Source organism: Euprymna scolopes, chromosome 8 (genome assembly GCF_053919585.1).
Source record: "Euprymna scolopes isolate OS-2025 chromosome 8, ASM5391958v1, whole genome shotgun sequence".
Lineage (NCBI taxonomy): Eukaryota > Metazoa > Mollusca > Cephalopoda > Sepiida > Sepiolidae > Euprymna > Euprymna scolopes.
Window position 1 is genome coordinate 39,178,015 of NC_136489.1, and position 8,039 is coordinate 39,186,053.

Below are 8,039 nucleotides of genomic sequence, written 5' to 3' on the forward strand. Positions count from 1 at the left end.
GAGACTTGATGGATTCAAGCATTAAATGTGTACTACAGATTGTTTGTCAGTGAGTAATATCTGATAATTACCTGTGTGAGAACTCGTAGTGAATATCAATAAAAATTATCACCAGGATACTTACATGCATATAGATGTGTTATACGCGGTTAGTTAATGCACTGTTTCGAATATTTAGCATTTTTCTAACAGAGGATTAAACTTTCAAATGTCTGTATCAATGTTTGTGTATGACTACTTAATACACATACATAATTATAATGATACTCCCGTCGAGTTAGCCGAGTAAGATTCCGCCACAACAACTAAGTTGGTCGGCAGCCCATACAAAGGAATTGTTTATAGTGGTGAAGACTTCGTGCAGAACAAACCACATTTTATGGTACAACTGCCAATCTCAGTCGGTGCAATGACTGCCACAAGACAAATCATAGAGTAGATATTACGTGAAAGTGTCCCGACTCCTAAATGCATGTTTATATAAAGAGAGGGATAGGAGGTAGGTTGAACAAATTTTATCCAAATAAATAGTTATGATGCATTTGTAAAAAGTTGTTCCCTACAGCTGTTGAATTGTACATGATTTCAAACATATATATATATATATATATATATATATATATATATATATATATATATGTGTGTGTGTGTGTGTGTGTGTGTGTGTGTGTGTGTGTGTGTGTGTGTGTGTGTGTGTTGGCTTTTAGGCCATGATCACCATTTGGTATCTGTTCTAATGCTACACTTCGCCTTCTCTATCCTCGGTCAGTACAGGAGAAATCCTTCATGACTGAGACAAGTTTTATTTTTTGTGCCTATCTTCTCTTTGAGGAGCTGGATTTTCCCCACATTAAAAACCTATCTTGTGTCTAACTCTGCTTTTGTGAGGAGACAAGTAAATAGAAACTATCACTTCTTTTGTATCACAAGGATATTCCCTAAGATACTAACAAATACTCCAGGTTTTATTAAGCTCAGTGTCAATTAATATATATATATATATATATATATATATATATATATATATATATATATATATATATATATATATATATAGTTATGTTTGAAACCGACTTGTCTCATCTAAAAACTTCCCGTAAAGAAAATATAGAATATAACTACGCTTATAATTGAGCACTCTTCGGACCCACCCCCCGCAAAAAGATTCTCTCTCTTTCTCTCTCTCTCTCTCTCTCTCTCTCTCTCTCTCTCTCTCTCTCTCTGTATATATGTGTGTGTACATATATATATGTGTATATATATGTGTGTATTATAGTAAAAAAATAATTATATATATATATATATATATATATTTTGTGTACAGAAAGTTGTTAGTTGAGACAGGTCATTGGTACCGTCGGTTTCAAGCCCGATAATAAGGCCCGTTTAAGGTATCCTTATCGAGCTCTCTTCAGCCAATATTCGTATTCGAGACGAATATTGGCTGAAGAGAGCTCGATAAGGATACCTTAAACGGGCCTTATTATCGGGCTTGAAACCGACGGTACCAATGACCTGTCTCAACTAACAACTTTCTGTACACAAAATATAAGTACGCTCTTAAAATTTGGATTTTCCTTTTAATTGAGCACTCTGCTGGAATTCTTTTTCCAAAAAAACTAATCATATATATATATATATATATATATATATATATATATATATATATATATATATATATATATATATATATATATATATATATAGAGAGAGAGAGAGAGAGAGAGAGAGAGAGAGAGAGAGTAAGTTCTTTATGCATCTACGATTATATATTTTCGTCACTGCGACATTACATATCCGGAAATTAACCAACCAATTATTATCAATTTTGAACACAACTTCTATGTGTTATTTGTTTATTGTTGATTATATTTACTTTCATTCTATTCAAAAGGGATGCGGAGAATGTCAAAAATTCCGGCAATGCAGTTACAACTGATTTCATTTAAACTTTCTAAAGTAGGTTTTAGATTACAAATGATATTAGTTTTAGGTCGGCATCAGTTGATGAAATAGTAGAACCATGTCTTTTTCATCTTTACTTTGTATAACGTTAGGTTTATTTACATTTTTATGTATTTCTATGTGCAGGATTTACTTCTAAACGAATCAATTCGATCATCCTGTATTATGGAATAAACTACTAGGAGTAAGGGTTCCTTGTGTGGGCAATATTAATTTTACTTTACTTTTATTTAAAAGTGGTAAAAATCAAGATGACTGATTTTTCTTAAATTTAAGTATAGATATGAAATAATTATTTTCCAAAATGTAATTATTTGGAGTTTTTTCAAGTGATTATACGTGCATAATATGGCATCTTTTTCTATCTTGATAATTAAATAGTTCGTATTTTAATTGCCTTTGATCAAGCATCACTAATAATTAATAAAGCAGGATGCTCGTAATTATAATGTCATTATTATACACATTATTGATACTAAATTTTAGACACTGTCGAGTTTTAGTACTATATTGTATTTTGTTTTTAGAATCGCATTTTTTTTTTCGGAAATTTAATAAAAATAGTTACCAGGGGTCTTTATAACAAGTTTTTATGTTGATTTTAAGAGGAAGTAAAATTTCTGCAATTGTTTTTTTTTTTTGTGAAATAAACTTTACTAGGTTATGACCCGTACAGAATGCTTGATTATAAGGAAACTCCTAAAATTAGAGCGTATTTATATTTTATTTACAGACAGTTTTTAAATGGGATAAATCATTGGTACCGTCGGGGTCAAACACGATAATTAGAACCGTTTTAGATACACATATCAAGTTCTCTTCAGATGAGTATTTGCTGAGGAGAGCTTGATATGGGGGTCTAAAACGGTCCTAATCATCGGGTTTGAAACCTACGGTATCAATGACTTGTCCAATCAAAAAACTTTCCGAAAACAATATATATATATATATATATATATATATATATATATATATATATATATATATATATATATATATATATATATAGCCAGTAGAGTTTAGTTTCCAAGAAGTACATCCAATGAAACAACATGTGTCTACCAAAGAGTGCTCAATGAGTGAACAGAGCAGGTATATTAAATTTATTTATACAAACACTAATGGCTACATATGTGCATACATGTTTCTGTAATCACCCGCGTTGGGGGATTACGTCTTCAGGTCAAGAAGTTTCGACGGTAATTCTTGGCCTGAAGACGTAATCCCCCAACGCGGGTGATTACAGAAACATGTATGCACATATGTAGCCATTAATGTTTGTATAAATAAATTTTTATATATATATATATATATATATATATATATATATATATATATATATATATATATATATATATATGCGTGTGTGTATACATTGAGTGGTAGATTCGGTAAAAAAACAAGGATAAGGAATGATCAATACGTTAGTAGAGCCAAATATGTTTTTATTATTACGAACTTAATTTTTTAAGTTAATTCATTGCAAATTATTTTCTGATTATTGAAACAATTTGTAATGAATAAAATTAATAGACGTGAAGTTGTAATAATATAAAACTATATATATATATATATATATATATATATATATATATATATACAAATCTATTTTATGTATACACATATATGTGTATTATATTTGTCTTTATGTATACATATATATGTATTTTACATGTATACATATGTGTGTATGTGTAAATGCAATGTATGTTGTGCGTGATACATATATTATACATATGCTATTTTGTATTAAACAGCTTTTTTTTATGTGATTGTTTTCATGATTAATATTGTGACACAGAGTTCTCTTTAGTCTGTACGGCTGGAAATAAGCAGATAATACCAGAAAACTAAAAATGGCATTCACAAAGTCTCATTTTTCGCTTTGTGATAATCCTTGCTTATTTTCCCAAATATTTAGAAGCATATTAACTTGAGCTTCATATAAAGGTAACAATTTGATATTTACTTATTAAATGATATATGTGTTTGCTAATATACGTAGATAGACCTTTCCGTCTCTCTTTCTTTTTATATATATCTGTGTGCATATGCATGTATATATACATATAAGGATGTATAGGTGCATATGTGCGTGTTTGTATGTGTATACACTTCATGTATGCACATAAAATGTTATACGAAAATATATGTCATGTCTCGACTTGTAGTACTTCGTTATTCTGTACTCAAAACTTAATAGCATTTAGAGGCATTATTAAAATAAATGTGTCAGTTAAGCTACACAGAGGTTCTGCAGTTTATCCTAGTAGGAAATCGTCATCTTAATACTGATATATATATATATATATATATATATATATATATATATATATATATATATAAGTGTGTGTGTGTGTGTGTAAATCAACTGTTTTACAGGTATAAGTAAATAGAAAGTTGCTTTGCAAAACGAACAGTATATCAGGTGCATTTATTGCCTTAAAAACAATATTTTATTTGCCTTAGATATCTAAAAAAAAATAGGTGTTTGTAATAGTAATAGAAATAATAATAATAATAATAATAATCACAATAATAATAATAATAATTATTATTATTATTAATATTTATATTATTATTATTAATATTATTATAATTAATATTATTATTTTTGTTGTTATTATTAATATTACTAATATTGTTGTTGTTATTATTATTAATATTATTTTTGTTATTATTATTTTGTTATTATTATTATTATTGTTATTAATATTGTTATTATTGTTGTTGTTATTATTATTATTGTTGCTGTTGTTATTATTATTGTTGTTGTTGTTATTATTATTGTTGCTGTTGTTATTATTATTATTGTTGTTTTTATTATTATTGTTGCTGTTGTTATTATTATTATTGTTATTTTATTATTATTATTATTATTATTATTATTATTATTATTATTATTATTATTATTATTATTATTATTATTATTATTATTATTACATGTAAAAAAACCAACACACATAACACATAATAGCAATCAACCGCAGGTAATTTCAATTGTTACGTTTACACAACCACAGATTATTGAATTTTACGTAGATCAAAAGGGACTGACCAAGGGAAGACATAATTAAAAAAAAAGGAAAAGATTATACCAGCATTGACTATCACAACGCAAAATTATCACGAAGGATTAAGACGAATAAACAGATCGATGAGGAAGCTCACCAGGCAGACACCCACATGAAGGGCAGGGAGAGTATTGAAAGATACAGGTAAGTTAGGGTCAATGGAATTCGGGACAAATCGAACGGTTGTTATTAGCGTTGTAAACAGCTTTTTTTTTTTAAAGAAAGCAATGCAATGTGGAATGGTAATTGAAAGAGGTGTAATATTCTGGGCGTAGATCACCAAAACACCGGGAAATAATTATCTGTTTTTATCACTGAAAATTCATTGTTTAGAGAGTAAGAAATAATGAATGAAGTACAACTATTTTTGTGTTGGTATTTGTTTTTTGTAATTTTCAGTCATATATGAAATTATAGAAAACTTCGTTTATTCATAATCCGTTATATATATATATATATATATATATATATATATATATGTGTGTGTGTGTGTGTGTGTGTATTTATGTGTGTATGTATGTATATATGTATATGTATACGTATATATATGTGTGTATATATGTACATATGCATATATATGTATATATGCGTATATATGTACATGTATATATATATGTATATATATACATATATATATACATGTACATATATACGCATATATACATATATATAAATGTAGATATGCATACACACACACACACACATATATATATATATATATATATATATATATATATATGCAAGATCAGTAAAAAACAAAAAAAATTATAATGTCATAAATTACGGAAAAACAAAAAAAAACAACACAGAAAACACTCGTATTATATATATATATATTTATATATATATATATATATATATATATATATATATATATATATATAGTCTATTATTATTACTACATTCTATTATACAGTGAAATATGCATTTGTGTATGTAAACACCTATAAATGTGTTTCGTCACACAAAAGTTAGCGATTAAAAAAGGCGTGCATTTTTTAACTTCCGAAAGAAAGCATTTTACCTGACAAGGGGAAGCAAGAAAGCAAATAGCAATCAGACAAGCCTCGGTGTCTGAAATTAATTCGATAAGCAATCAACAACTCTAAATAAAAGTCTTGGCGTCTTTTTGTTTCTTTTTTGAAAATCATCAATAATGCTCATACATTTTCCTATTAAAAATTAATTACTAATGTAATTTTATGGATTCGAACAGGGAACAACAAGGCTTCAATCTGTGTTGTTAAGTATTTATACAACCTCACTTTTAATAACTAATGATAATAATACGTTATCGAATTGCAAAGAAAAGTATGAGACTATCGAAAATAATACTAAAGGTAATGCAGCAACTAAAATTGTGTGTTGACTTTTCGTGAAATATTGGATGCTGCCTGAAAATGAAATACACCAATAATAATAATAATAATAATAATAATAATAATAATAATAATAATAATAAAACCCAAGTCATTTGCAAAGCTTATCGAAGAGGTGGGTGTTATGAAAATCTTGAGGGACGTGTTGTCATTCAGACTCCAGGGAACACCATCGGTTATTTTAAATGAGTAATCTCTGATGACATGTGTGATAATTCACAAGGAGTATGAAATAATAAGATGTAGATGAAGATGAAGAAGAATGATAATAATAATAATAATAATAATAATAATAATAATAATAATAATAATAATAATAATAATGATAATTTATCGAACTCAAGTAAACATGACTTGCTTTTGCTAGTGAGCAATCACTAATAATATATCGTTTGACAGATCTTTGAGAGAGTATAATAATAATAATAATAATAATAATTATTATTATTATTATTATTATTATTGGTAGTAGTATTATACTGCTACTACTACTACAACTAATAATAATAATAATAATAATAATAATAATAATAATAATAATAATAATAATAATAATAATAATTTTGGCAATCCTAAATAACATAAATTTAATAACACAACAATAACGAAGATACATTAACATCAATGTATGAGAAATATCTGAAGAAATGAAAATAAGAAGAAAACAAAAAGAAATAGAAGAAGAAAAAGAGAAACAAGAGAGAAAAGTGCAGATGGAAAGAATGTTAAAAAAAAATGGTAGCTTAATTCACGATCAAAAGACCGAAGGAATCGTGTACCTAATGAATGAAGAAGTAGTCGCTGTTGTTCTTTGGTGTGTTTCTCCTTCCTTCTTTTTCATTCATCGTGGAGCTTTCGTTCATTTTTCATTCCGACGTCGGCCCTGCATTCATCAACTGATGCGCATATTCATCCCGTTCCATCTTTCTTCGTTCCTTCCTTCTGTTGCCCGTAGCAGCATCTCACACGAACAAAAAAAAAATAAATAAAATAACACATAACCTTGCCGCCAGCCACGTAACGACTGCAGGCCATGCCACAACTTAGTATTACCATTGATGTAATTCTCATAATAAAAATATAAACGGCTTTTTAACCTACTCGGGAAAAACAATAATAATGTTTTTAGTTTTCTTTTTGCAGAGTTTAGCTTTAATTTTGCGGACCAGCCAAGGAGAAGTTGCCTGCAAGCGCGATGGACGACAATAACGCCCGGCGTTTGAAAACTACTAATGCGCAACCGTTAAAATTACGATTCCTGAATCACACGATGTGGCAGATAAGAAGTGGAATAAACTAATGATGATGATGATGATAAAAATGTAATGAGGTATGATATTATTAAAAATAAATGATAAATAATAATAACACAGCTATGATGTCTTCCTTGTAGTAATAAAAAAAATGTATATCAAAATGTAAAAACGCTATCAGCAAGAGACAAGTGATAATTAAGAAAAAGACGAGACTAAAAACGAAAATTAAGAAAAGGCGGTAGCGAAAGTGAAAGAGCGGGAAATATAACTAAATGACATATAAAGAATTCAATAAATTCTAATCGGCATAACTTAAGTTATAATGACGTTTCTGGTCGGTTTTCATCGAGTCGAGTTGCGATATT

At 28.0% G+C, this 8,039-nt stretch overlaps 1 long non-coding RNA gene across 2 annotated transcripts in view; it reads right to left on the minus strand.

The window, feature by feature from the left end:
• The window catches only part of LOC145283522 (uncharacterized), a 207,119-nt gene extending 199,352 nt beyond the window's left edge, over positions 1 to 7,767 (minus strand). Inside the window, exon 1 of one of the 2 annotated variants that reach the window (XR_013868625.1) lies at positions 7,198 to 7,767. This is a non-coding gene — a long non-coding RNA (uncharacterized LOC145283522). The remainder of the gene's footprint in view (positions 1 to 7,197) is intronic. The other variant, XR_013868624.1, reaches the window with a different exon arrangement.
• Positions 7,768 to 8,039: the final 272 nt, after the last annotated feature.